Genomic DNA, 14,974 nt, shown 5'->3' with positions numbered 1-14,974 from the left:
ACCGTTGTTGTCTCAAGGCTTGAAAGTTCTTAGTAAAAAAAGCTCGCAACTAGCAACCCACTATCGAACCTACAAATAATGTCCTTTTTGTTTGTTCCTCGCAGAATGACGAATTATTGCGTGGGCAAGGATTTGTTACCTTAGAAACTTATATGTCAAGAGTGAAAGCGAAATTCAAATCTTGCTTTTTCGCTTATTAGGATTTTGAAACTTTTTGTAACAATTTTAATAGCATTTTTTATACCACAACAGTGTCAAATTATCACTTTAACCCCTCGAGGCCAATTTGTTCACTTTTAGATACAGCTCATATGGTCGTTGTGTCTTCTTTACTCTTGTAAATCTAAACGGTGTTAGAAAGAGAAAATACCACGCTTTATATTCCAATCTAGAAGCTAACCACAGAAGAATTAAAATGTGCACCTTTATGAAACCAAAGGTACTGACCGCAATTTGAAAATTATTTTTTTTATTAATTATTTTTATAAAAGACGACAAAAAATTGTGGTGACGATAACGTTTACAAAACATGTTTCTAATAAAGTAAATGTGTGTTAAAATATATTTTTTCATTATCAGTAAGCTATTTTTCTTGCAATAAATTTTAATTTTTATTTCTAATAATAAATTATGAGAGAGTATTCAATTTGTTTGGATTTTTGCAAAATGGACATTATACCAACGTCTGACAAAATATGGGTGCGACCTGAGCATTTAAAATTTTTTTAAATGTTATTTTACGTTAAAATTGGAATAATTCACGACAGAGGTATAAGGTCTACATTGTGTTGTAGCAGATATACTAAGACAAAAACGGTTCCATGATAACTCAACACAGTGACAATTCAACACACTTTTAAAAAGTGGTATAAAGTCATTAGAAACGATGGAATTTTTTTTAACCTAACCTACCATAACCTAACCTACATAACCCAGTTAATAAAGTTTTTGTTTCATCACTTTCCATGACTTTATATAACTTTTTAAAGATGTGATGATTTATCCGGTTACCGACAAAAACAATGCAATGCCAACTCAATATTCTAAGTGTGTGGAAATGTTTGATCTATAATACCCTAGTATTTATATTCAAAATACAATGTTACCAGATATGTTAAAAAGGGTTCCATGATAACTCAACACAGTGACAATTCAACACACCTTTAAAAAGTGATATAAAGTCATTAGCAACGATGAAAAAAAATTAAAACCTAACCTAACCTAACCTACTTAACCCAGTTAATAAAGTTTTTGTTTCATCACTTTCCATGAATTTATATAACTTTTTAAAAGATGTGATGAATTATCATTTTGATGGTTTATCCGGTCACCGTTAAAAAGTGTTAGTATTAATAGTACAGTCCATGGCTATCCTACGAGAAGCTGCACCGATTTTAGGCTTCCTAAGACAAATTTGTCGGCAACACAAAACAATATTTATTATAAAGGTTTCAAAATGTTCAATGAACTCCCTTTAAATGTTAAGGAAGCCAAAAGTCTGGCAATTTTTCGTGGGTTATGTCTCAAGTCCAAATATTAGTACGTAGGTAAAAGAATATTTTTATAGTAGTTTAAGTATAGATGTACACTACATATAAAATGTTAAATTTTATAATTTAAAAAAATATCCGTCAAATCCGGCATAAAATTTAGATACAAAAATTGTTAATAATTAAGGTAAGTCTGCTAAAATCAGCTGAACATTATTGTATATCTAAATCTTCTCTCTATTATATGGGTGTAACATGTGTGTCAAATAACGTATTGTAAAGGGCAGAGGACACAGGATAATCCAAGGCAGACAAAAAATATTTATTAGTTGGCAGTAGAGGTCGTTTGATGATCTACATGCATAGATCTCAAAATTAATAGACGAGCCAATCAGGGAAAGGGGAACAAACCAACTTACGAGGAGTGCGGGAGATGGCGTGATAAAGGAACGACAGTCTACACACAATTCGCATTGTAATATCAGCATTCGGTCCTCGATAATAAAATCTGCTTATGAATCTAGTCCTTTTTAGATGGCGTTCAAATTTCTGGCTGCGTAAAAAACAGGCTTGTTTCCAAAATATAATATGTTGTTATTTACAAAAAAGTGTTATAATTTAGCCACCTTACTCAATTTAGCGTCGCTACGCCAGGCGATTAATTTACAAATGAACGTTCAGAACCTGCGCTGAAAGGTTCCACAATAGACGGCGCTGCAAACCTTTCCCTTACTTTAGCAAACTTTACTTTTCTGAGCATGGTCTGGTTATTTCAATGTGCGCTCTTTGGTGGTCAATGTACGACTGAAGTCATAGTTTATTCACAACATTCTCGAACCCTCCTGGTGCCAAAAATATGGCCAAATGTCATGTTAAGGCAAGTCTATTAATTTTAATGACTATGCCTACACGGGATACTTCAATATTCCTTCCCAAGGGGGATTGGGTCATAAACATCAGGCTGCCAGACGAATTAATATGTATGACAATCGCAACACCCGGACTGAAAATCCAATTATTTTCATATATTATTAATAATTACTCTTGTAGTGTAATGTAGTTTTCCGGTGGAAGTGGGGACAGCGGAATATAAAAGCATAAATTGCGATGGACGTGAATTTGGGTTTTTGCAAGCTGGCAAAAGCCGGATTTTTGCCTGGAATATCAGCAGTTTAAATTTTTTTTTTCTAACTAGTAGTGATGATATTTAAAGGAGTTTTGAAAGGAGTTCTTCGTTCCTCCCATTGACGGCGTTTATACAGGGTGTATCGGCACGTACCCGACAAACTTTAACCAGCTATTCCTTAGCCCATTTGGAGTAAAAAATGTCATGGGCACTTTGCTGTCCGGTAACATTTTTTTTTTTTTAATTTACCATTCATATTTTCACCACATGTCACCAATGTTTTATCCTTTGTCAATGTTTGAAAACCCATCTGGCAATATTTTATTCATGTTTCGTTGAATAATGTACGTACGTACCTATATTGGCGCGCTTTTACAATCACAACTGTGGTGTATGTGTGTAAGGGGGACAGCATGAGAGCGAGACAGCGAGTACGAGACGTATATAAGAGATCGTATGAGCGGGAATGAGTCTCTCAGTCCAGAACCGTGATAGTCTTCTTACAAATAAATATTATAATACAAGCATTGTTATTATTGAGTATGTAGAGTTAACATACGTTACAGTGGCGCAGCACGGTAGTTCGTAAATTATTAAAAGTTTACGGAGAATCAGATGATTCAAGAAGATTATTCGAATTTTTGGTGATCACAGTATAGTCTGGCGCTTTTGGGCGTTGGATCGCTAAATTTTGAAGGAAGAAGAAGAATAATAAAAGGCTATCAAATTGGAGAATTCACACGCAGCCGAGGCGAGCACGCAGATCGGGCCGGGCAAATTGCGCGGTAAAAACGCAATTTTACACGTGTGTGGGAGCCGACATTGCAACATTTTGTCGAGAGTACACCGTTACACGGGGTACGCAGAAGATCCAGGATCAAGATCGGCATCAAGGGTGAATTGGCCGGAATCCGGGACCGGGGTTCTGTCGCTACAGCGGGAAGGAAGACCTTGGAAGGTGATCGTGTCCGCAGCTGAAGGGAGACGGAGCCAGAAAAGGGTGCTGAGACGTTGGTGATTCACAGGCTCAGGGCAGGGGCTCGGAGCATAACCTCTGGAAGGGCTGAGATACGTATATTTTATTCAACTTGTTTCAGTTCTTCTCCCAATGGAGGCGATTTGTAAGAATTTGGGGACGTTCTGTTACAGAACGGGAGACTGGTCATTGTTCAGGGAACGATTGGATCAGGCCCTCATTTTAAATGATGATAAGTTGTTGTCACCAGAACGCAAAAGAGCATTTTTGCTGAGTTGCCTCACGGAAGAAACTTTCTCTCTATTATGTGATTTATGTTTTCCAAAAAAGGTTTCTGTTTGTTCTTTTGAAGATTTATGTAAATTATTTGATTCACATTGCAAACCAGTTAAAAATATTTTTGAGTCTCGTGAATTATTTTATAAATGTAAACAGTTTCCTAGCGAATCCGTTAAAGATTACGCGGCTAGATTGAGAGGGTTAAGTTTATCTTGTAATTTTGAGCTGAGATTGGAACCATGTTTAAAGGACATATTCGTTATTGGGATTTTTAATGAAAAATTGAAACACAAGCTATTCGTAGAGGCAATCGATACTTCTTTTACGGATTGCATTAATCTAGCGGCGACGTGGGAACATGTTGTGGCTTTTAAAAAAGTAAATCCGAATTTAAATGTTGTTCATAAGGAAAGCGAGTATTTCCATAAATCCAGGAAAGATAGTCCTTCCAGGAATAAAAATTCAATGCGGAGTAAATCACCGGTTAATGGTACGTTAAAAACTTGTTTTTTGTGTGGAAAAAAAAATCATTTGCAAAGAGATTGCTGGAAAAAAATTTTGTGTAATCATTGTAACAAATCGGGTCATCCTAGTAATTTGTGTAAATACAATAAAAATTATGTAGGTACTAAAAATAAACGGTTGAATTCGGTGTTCGTGGTTAATAATAATGTGGGGCCGGAACCCACATATATAGATTTGTTAATTGGTAACATAATATTGCCGGCGTTGGTAGATACGGGGGCTGCGATTAACGCGATACCATATGAAGTGTATTTAAGATATTTTGTTTCTTACGATTTAGAAAAGTATAATGTTCATTTGTCAGGGTATGACGGAACGCAGTTAAATGTTTTAGGTAAAGTGAATTTAGAGGTGTCATTTTTAGGTAAAAGTGCGAAAATACAGTTCGTAATAATTAAAAATGGTAATTCTACAATAGTTGGTAGAGATTTTTACAAGTTTTCGGTATCGGATTAAGTGGAATAAATTCTGTAAAATTCAGTGAGATTAATTGTGATAATCATCTTGTTTTTCGTGAAAGTTTAAAGAAGAAATATGCTCATGTTTTTTCAGAAAAATCGGGTAGGCTTAAAAATTATGAGGCAAACATTGAAGTTAATTCGGACTTTAGGCCAAAGTTTGTAAATCCGAGGCCATTACCTTTTAGTTTACGTGAGAAAGTAGAGATAGAGTTACAGAGAATGTTGCATGAAGACATTATTGAAAAGGTAGAAATAAGCGATATTGCAAGCCCGATTGTTGTTGTAAAAAAGAAAGACGCTTCAATTAGGATTTGTACTGATTTCAAAACAACATTGAATCCTATGTTAGCGAAGTTGAAATACCCACTACCTCGTATTGACGATTTAATTTCATCTCTGAATGGTGCAAAATATTTTGCTAAGATAGACTTACGAAATGCATTTGGACAAATTTCATTGAACGAAAAGTCTAGAAAATTATGTGTGATTAGTACGCATATAGGTTTATTTGCTTATAAAGTATTGCCTTTTGGCTTAAGCACGAGTCCGGCCATCTTTATGCAAGTCATTACGGCGATAGTTGGTGGACTTAGGAACGTTCGTGTATTTTTAGATGATCTACTTTTATTTGGGAATTCTAAAGAGGAATTATTTTCTATTTGTGAAGCAGTACTTAGCAAGCTAAGTGATTGCGGATTAACTATTAATGAAAATAAGTGTTCTTTTCTAGAAACAGAGATAGAATATTTAGGTTATAGAATTTCGCAGAAAGGAGTTATGCCTTTAGAAAATAAAATATATGCTATTACCCAAATGAGTGTACCGAAAAATGTTTCGGAACTTAGAAGTTTGCTGGGAGTTATTTCCTACTATAGGTCTTTTATACAGAATGTGTCAGGTATTTTGTCTCCTTTATACCAATTGTTGAAAAAAGGGATAAAATTTGTATGGTCTCAGGAATGCAATATTGCGTTTGAGCAAGTTAAGAAACTGCTGACGTCAGACAATATTTTGGTGCATTTTGACCCACAATTACCTATCAAGCTAATTACAGACGCGAGTGATATAGGTATATCTGCTATTATATGTCACGTATATGAGAATGGCATGGAAAGACCGATTGCATTCGCTAGCCGTTTATTGTCAAAAACGGAATTGAGGTATTCCATTCTAGATAAGGAAGCGTGTGCAATAATATTTGGATTAAAAAAATTCTTTCAATATTTATATGGTAATAAATTCGTTCTAACTTGTGATAATAAAGCTTTGGTACATATTTTGAACACTGAAAAACAAGTGCCAATACTAGCGGCAAATAGGCTACAGCGCTATGCGCTGATTTTACAAACATTTGACTATAATATAGAATATGTCAAGTCGGGTGAGAACAAAGCGGATTTCTTATCTAGGTTGCCGGTCAATAGTAATAATAATTTAAGTGATTGTATCGACGAGGTCGACGGTAGCGAATATTTCTTAAATTATATTGGTAGTCTGAACGTTGATAAGATTGAATCGGATTTTTTAAATATAATTGAGGCGGAAACGACAATTTCAAAAGAAACGATGAAGCAGTTTTCGATTAAAGATGTAAACATAGCAACCATTATTGGGTTCGTAATCAATGGTTGGCCGGATAAAAAGTTTTTAAAGGATGACTTGTTAAAATTCTGGTATTTTAGAAATAAATTATCGACTTATGACTCGTGTTTATTTTATAATAATAAATTTGTGGTTCCGAGGGAATTAAGGGAAATCATATTGAATTTCATACATCAATCGCATTTAGGTATTGTTAAATCTAAAAATCTTGCTCGAAATTATTTTTTTTGGTTAGGGATGAACTCAGAGGTAGAAGCAACTGTGAAGCAGTGCGTTCGATGCTTGGAGTGTTTACCCACTCCATGTAAAGTTGAGTTACAGCCGTGGCCAATCAGTGGATTAATATGGAATAGATTGCATATTGATTTCATGGGACCTTTTGGTGGTTACAATTTTTTGATAATCGTTGATGCAACTACAAAATGGATAGACTGTCACATCGTAAATAAAGTAGATTCGTTTTGTACAATAAAAGTTTTGAAAAGATTATTTTCTAATTTCGGAATTCCGGAGCAGATAGTAAGTGACAATGGTACAGCGTTCACTTCAACAGTTTTTAAGGAATTTTGTCATAATTTTAATATTAAATCGTTGACATCTCCTGTCAACCATCCAGCTTCTAACGGACTTGCCGAAAATGGGGTTAAAACGGTAAAGAATTTTTTAAAAAAAATTATGATAAATAATAAATTGCCTGCTGATTTTGAGGATAAACTTTTAACATTTTTGGTTGATATTAGGAATACGCCTTCTATGTCTACGGGGATTGAACCTAGTAAATTAATTTTGGGAAGGAAAATTAGATCAATTTTTAATACAATCATTCCAATATTAGATAATGTTGAAGGTCAAGGTTTTAAAGGGATTGATAACACGATTAAAGATAAGATGTTATTGAGTCAGCAAAAACAAAAAAAGTATTATAGAGGAAAAAAAATTAAAAAGTACTTTGATGTTGGATCTAAAGTTTTAACCAGGGATTTGAGAAGTGATAAAAACAAATGGATATTAGGAGAAATTTATAAAAGATTGGGGAATAGGGTTTATTTAGTAAAAATTATGTCTACAGGACAAGTGTGGAAACGCCACCATGATCAAATTTCAGAGAGGAAGGTTAGGTGGGGGGAGAGTGACGGGTCTGATGATTTGCTGGACCTGGGTCCACTCTCGGACGTGGACATGACCAAGTTTCCTAATTCCTCTGATTTTTGCAGGTCACCTACACCATGGGAGGGGAGGTTACGCCCTCGAGGACAACGCCCATGCTACACCGAATGAAGAGTCAAGAACATACATAATTACATATAAATTGGAAATTAAATACATAATGGAAATAATTAAATATATTTGGCTTATATAAATTTGTAAAAATAAAAAGATGTAATTATGATTTAAGTGTGGGGGTGTGGTGTATGTGTGTAAGGGGGACAGCATGAGAGCGAGACAGCGAGTACGAGACGTATATAAGAGATCGTATGAGCGGGAATGAGTCTCTCAGTCCAGAACCGTGATAGTCTTCTTACAAATAAATATTATAATACAAGCATTGTTATTATTGAGTATGTAGAGTTAACATACGTTACAACAACGAAATGGCATGCCACCATTCGTCTCATTTTTAACTATTATTATTTAGTGTGTATGAAAGAGCGAGGACGCTTTTTGACACAATTGCTAATAACAGCTGTTGAACACGAGAAACAATGCCAATGACAGTGACGGAGTGTGGATTTATTTATTTATTTTTTGTTTTTAATTGAAAAAATGTTACCGAACAGCAAAGTGCCCATAACATTTTTTACTCCAAATGTGCTAAGGAATAGCTGGTTAAAGTTTGTCGGGTACGTGCCGATACACCCTGTATATCTCTCCTAGGCCGATGGCTGAGGCTAAAACAAGCCCTGAAAATTGTACCGAGAGCCACTCCGCCATAATCACGCTCATATGTACGCATTTGGCTGAGATAAGATCGGAGACGGTTTGCCGCTTGAATTCTGGACACGAGGGATTGACTTCGTTGCCATCATTCCAGAAGAGGTCCTGTAAGAGCACGCTTGGAAGGGAGTGCTACCTTCGAGTGTTGGTTATCCAATTAATAGTTGACGGGGCGGCGGTACCCATACGCGCCTCCCAAATTGAAATTTTCTCCATAAAACGGCTAAGCGACAATATATTACGAAAAAGATTACAAATTTATTTCTTTATATTTTACGCCCATACGGGATTTTAAAAACATTATATTTTAGTGGAACAGTAATCTTGAAGTAAAATTTGCTTATTATTTTTAATAATAAACTAATGTTTATAAGACAAGGTTTTATGCATAGCATAAAGGATAACAAATAATTATAACCAATAATTATTCGAGTGAAATATTAATACAAATTGAAAATATCTCCCGAGTAAAAATAAATGCCGCCAACGGGAATTGAACCTGTGCCTTCTGATGTTCGGTCAGGTGGTCTGTAACGTGTGAAAGTAGAGAAAAGTCGATGTTTTGTAACTAAGATTAAAAAATATTTTTTCGGGCTCTTACGTTGCTACAGAAAATACGATGGTATGTGTAGGTATATCTTCTAAGAATAACCCCAGCAACGTCAGGTACACGTCAACAAGTTTAAGTATAAATAATAATATTCCCAAGAGATATTATCCATGGGTTTCTTAGAAATGCATTGCATGAAATATAAATACTGTTCCGAAATCTTCAAAACATGCCACGATTTTACGACACCATTTGTACCGAATTTTGAGTTTTTTGTAAGCCCAGTGCAATTATTTTGATCGCAGCCAGTGGAAAGAATGTGTCAAATTGGAAGCACTTGTCCTAGAAAACCTAGTCTGAGGGTGGCGCACACAAAGTAGGATACAGGTGTACCTACTTGTTCCGAGCACAAAGAAACTGGGCTAAATGAAACTGAGCTAAGCGGTTGTGATGCGGGATGAATTTATACACTGCGCATCTTGCATCATAATATCTGGAATACCTTGTGCACGGAGACAACTTACAAATATAAAATATTGCTAATTTATTAATTAAATCTCTTCAAATTATTCGTCTTACGGTTAAAAACGGGACTGCAGGCTTTTAACGAATGAATTGACAGGTTTTTTTAATAAACTAGCAGTAAAATACGAATGTTTTTTGGCGATGTCGGAACATATTTTCATAAAAAATCGTAAAACTTACTGATATAAAATATTGCTAATTTATTAAAAATCTCTTCAAATTATTCATATTCTGGTTAAAAACGGGACTGCATTCCTTTAACGAATGAATTGACAGGTTTCTTAGTAACCTATCAGTAAAACTGGAATGTGTTATGGCGATTTAGGAACACGTGTTCATAAAAATTCTAATAGTTTCACATTTCGTAATTGCGTACTATCACGAGAAACGCAGGTGCTTAAACACGTGTTCCGATATATCACAAATGTACCAAAAGTTAGGACACGGCATGCTATCCCGTTTTTAACAGGATTTTGATGAATCAGCAATACTCATTTTCTCCGTGTGAGAGTAGAAAAATTAGTTAGAAATATGCTTACGTTGTTTTGTGTATGTTAACCAAATTATGACGCATTTCAAAACACAAGTACTGTGACCAAATAATTATAATTAGTAAGTAATCAAATAAATAAAGTACTACGAGATATTAAATACTACCCTTAAAACCATCAACTATTATCAACTAGTCATTTTTTTTATGTTTTTATATGTGAAGCTGTTAAAACTGTCACACGTTTGCATAATAAAGTTAGACAGTAATTAGTGTTTATAATTTTAGATCAACGCAATTATTTTCAGATATCAAGATGAAGTTCACCGCGGACCTTTGAAATATCTACCTACGTAAGTTAAAAATTAAAACAAATTATTGTTTCCTAATACAAGGTGTCGGGAAACTCGTAGTACAAGCCAAAACTGATGAATCTACATCACATTTGGAGGGAAGTTTGTTGTATAACTTTTTTTTATTTGGGCTTCCGTTTTCCAGCAAATCGAATCCGAAGTAGGAATTTTTTAAATCAAATTCTGAAAAATCAGTCACTTGGGGAATATCCGCTGTTTTTACAATGCGCCGAAGCGTAGAACTGGCTTCAGCCTTTTATTTGCCAAAATAAAGTTTAAAAAAGAAAAAAATCAAAATGATTGAAAAAAATGTCTTTTGGTTTCTCTGTGATTTTATACAATATAGATATTTTATAAATTACATTGATTGGTGAAACCTTTAAAAAAGCTAAATTAAAGTTTTTCCTGAAATTTTAAAATAATTTTAAATTAATCATGCCAAAAAATGTAATAAATGGGTATGATAACTGATAACAAAGAATCGTGAAAAGAGTTGAAATGTATTAATTTTTCAAAGTGGGTGTAAATTGTGATTGCACGAGAAATTGGTAAGTTATTTGCTACATTTGTGTTGTTAGCTTCTATATGAAGCAAACATTATTTTGTGTTTGATTTGACTACAAAATTATAATTGAAACAATTATGTGTTGTTTGTGTCTCCAAATAAAAATTTCATCGAAAAGATTTTTCACGAAATTTACAAATATTTCATGGTTTATATAATATGACCATTGGTACTAGTACCATTTTGTCATTCTCAAGAACCTGGATCTTTTATTTTGTGCAATATCGAAACGAAACCGAATGAATTGGAGTAAAGTGCCAATTTCTATCAAAATAAAAGGTTGACAAGTCGCCTTTTGTTGGTGAATGGAATAAAATAAACTATTCAAATTTATCTGTCAAAAAGCATTATTAAAATTGAGACACTGTATTTTTGATCTTTTATAGAAACTTATGTAAAGAACCTTTTTGTACACAGAGAAAACTTACTGAGATGAAATATTGCTAATTTATTAAGAATCTCTTCAAATTATCCTAAAAACCTAATCCTAAATCCTAAAAAACGGGATTGCAGGCATTTAACAACTAAATTAATAGGTTTCTTAATAAACTTTCAGTAAAACACAAATGATGTCGGAACACGTTTTCATAAAATTTCAAATATATTCGCATTTTCGTCATCGTATATTATTTGGACAAACGCAGGTGTATGAACACGTGTTCCGATATATTAGGAATGTACTAAATGTTCATCAGGAAACGACCTGCAATCCCGTTTTCAGTAGGATTTTTTCAATGTGCACTAGTACTTCAATCAACAATTATAAGAAGCTATAAAATATAATAATCAGTAATACTTCATACCTCAATACTAATTGAAGTACTAGTACATATTGAATTATTTAGCGTGTTGGGAATAAGCAGACGTAGCTCAGTGGTCCGAGCACCTGACCGGACATCAGAAAGCGCGGATTCAATTGCCGCTGGCGGCATTTATTTTTACTCGGGAGATATTTTCAATTTGTATGGAAATTTTAGGTGACTATTACAATTTTAGGTTTTATTCATTAAGTTATTCCAAAAAGCATGGTTAGGTGAATGGAAACTGATGTTTAAATATGCCTTATAAACATAAAGGATACGTAGAATATCTTGTTTTCGTTATTTTGTATTTACAATGCTTAGTACGTATCACTAAGCGAAAACACAAAATAATAGTCTAAACAGCAGAAAAAAACACTCAACACCGTTTCTTGGGCGCCGCAATAACTCCCCATTAGTTACAGACGGAATAATGATAAAATTCATAAGGTAAAGATAAAAGAAAAACAAGATTAAATAGAAAAAACACATGGCTTGTTTGGCCGTGAGTGTGTATAAGATTAATAATCCGCTGGAAAAACGGCGTCGGTTCAGAGCGACCTACCTAATTCTTAATCCACAAACAAGGGACAGATGAATTGCTTTGTTTGAAAACAATAAATACATCCTGCTTACATAGAGTAACAAATGGCTTTAAAATGTTGTCATTATCACATTTCGAAATAATTGATAATAATTAATTTATTTATTTTTAAAGTCAACCTCACGTCTTAACACCAGCTGAAAAGTTGAGATTCAAGATCTTAAAAAAACAAATGTTGCCGATATTATTTATTTTGACGGCCTCCGTGATCGAGGGGTAAGGCTCTCGACTAGCAATTCGAAGGTCGCGTGTTGAAATCGCGGCGTGCGCAAGTAAATTTTATGTGACGAATTGTGTTATTTCTCAATTTATTCATTTACAATAATCACGTTCCAGAGTTGAAGATACTCCCAGTATCAACCTGGTGTTGACCACCATTCAGAATTGAAACGTTGCTTGAAATGGCTTCAACCGTGTTTGGTAACCAGATCTGAATAGCCAGGTACTCCTCCACCTTCATTTTTCCTATCTCCTGCCCCTCCACAATACCTTCAACCTCACAACATACCCCCATTGAGGGTGCCTTGGTCTCACTCTCTCCAGATGGTTGGGAGCAGTTGGGACTCTTGTGTGGTATTCAAATAAAAAAAGCGAAGTGCATATAGTTTATTGGGAGCATTTACCCCAAATTTCGTGACAAAAATATGTTTTTATTATGTTAATAATGAACTTCTCTTCGAATGCATTGGATATTATTTTGAGAATTCGAATAACAAATTTAAAACATGCTGTATGCAAGCCGTGCATCTGTGCGGGTGGTTGCCACAGCGGGCCGTTTGTTGGTGGTATCGTGATGTATTTTTAAATCAACATTATTTTTAAATATTAATTAGAAGATTAAAATCTTTTAAAAATACTGACAAAGTCGGCAATTCAAATATATTTTTCTCTGATTCCATGGCACCGAATGGATTACCGATATTTAGGATTTGTCTTACATATTAATGAACTGAACACGATTCAATGAAAAATCAAGTTATATATTTCAAAATTAATATCAATAGTAATTAAATTAATCAAATATACTACTTTCGATTGTGAGTGATTGTAACTCTGGATTAATGAACATACATTTATTTTGTATATAAGTGTTGTTTTCAAAATTGGAATTGATTGCATCAAGAATTCAGATAAATATAAATGTGCTGTTTTGTACATTTTTCGTTTTATATAATCTTTTGTTTTGTATAAATTTTTAAATTCATATTCCTTTCTTAAAAATTTAATTTACTTATTACATATTATGCTGTCTCAGTAGAGGTAAAGTCACAAGCAGGAAATCCATAATTGGTTTTATTTTGGTTATATAATATTTATGTTCAAACTGATTAAATGTAAACTGTCGATTTCCCGAAAACTAATAAATAAATAAACGATAAAATACATAGTATATCGTCTTAACATAATGTGCATTTCATTTGTTTACATTAATTAGGGTTAATCTTGAGAGGTAAATTGAGATTTAGTGATTTTGTAATCGTCAATTTCTAAAGAAGTTGATTTACCATAACCCATGATTTTTTACGGGTCTGCGCTAGCTATATGTGTAACATGAACAGTTAAAAAGTAATCTCTAACCTGCAATTCACAAACAGCTCAACCTGTCTGTTGCTAGGGCCGTTTACACAGCACCATCGGAAGGGAAGCGCACAATATGGCTGTGCGCGCAGCCTCCCACCCCAGGGGGACAGGAGGAGGCAGGGAGTAGGTAGAGTACCCCCTACCCTGCACCTCCCTGTTCCAACCTCTCATCCCCCCGTGACCTACTTCCCGCGGTGTACATTGCCGAGATGCCCCAACCCCCAACTACCTCCAACTACCCTCTACCCGGCTTCCTCTGACAGGGTGAGTGGACCAGCGCGCTGTATTTACGAAATACTTTTTTTTCGACAATACGTTATTTTCGACAACACGTACAATTATTTCGGCGTAATTTATCAGCAACAGTTGCTTTATCACAGTAATTATAGTATTAGCATAATAAATCTGAATTACCAAAGACATTCAGGGTGATTTATACTTATATATATATTTCTCAGTAACACAAGAGATCATGGATTCGATTCCTAGTTGCGACCATTATCTTTTTATTTTTCTGTGTCTTTTTCTGTTTCGTTTAGATGTATTATTATTATCTTCTTCTTCAATGATATATTACAAGATGGGTAAAACCTTCAAAAAAGTTGATCCTGAATTTTAAAACAGTTATTAATTTTATTATTTTTTTTTTTTTAAATAAATTTAAAATAAATCAAATTTACTAATGTTATAATAATTATTAAGTTCTGCAAGTATTTCTGTTATTTTTACAGTTTTTAATGTGACAGCTGTTTCGGCTTTTGAGGCCATTATCAAACTGTCAAAGCCCAAACCAAGAAAAAGAAAAACCTAAAACCTTCAAAGCCCAAACCAAGAACCTATCTTAGGATCTTAGATTCCTATTTTTGGTTAAATAAGAGAAGGTAAAAACAAACTAACCTTAAAACTTTCGCATCAATAACAATGGCGGCCAAGTAAACAATAGATTTTCATTTTAACGAAATATTCAAATGGAGTATTATTCTCTATTTCCAGAAACTGAAATACTTACTTCTCATTATTATCTAACTACTGCCAAGGGTTTTTTTAAGTGCGTATTTAAGCGTGTAAGTAAGGATTCTAACAAATTACATAATGATAGCATCAGACTCACT

The sequence above is a fragment of the Hesperophylax consimilis genome, chromosome 12, assembly GCF_061612785.1.
Source record: "Hesperophylax consimilis isolate HC1 chromosome 12, BYU_Hcon_1.0, whole genome shotgun sequence".
Classification (NCBI taxonomy): Eukaryota; Metazoa; Arthropoda; class Insecta; order Trichoptera; family Limnephilidae; genus Hesperophylax; species Hesperophylax consimilis.
The sequence above is the reverse complement of the archived record's forward strand: the minus strand, read 5'-3'. Positions refer to the sequence as shown.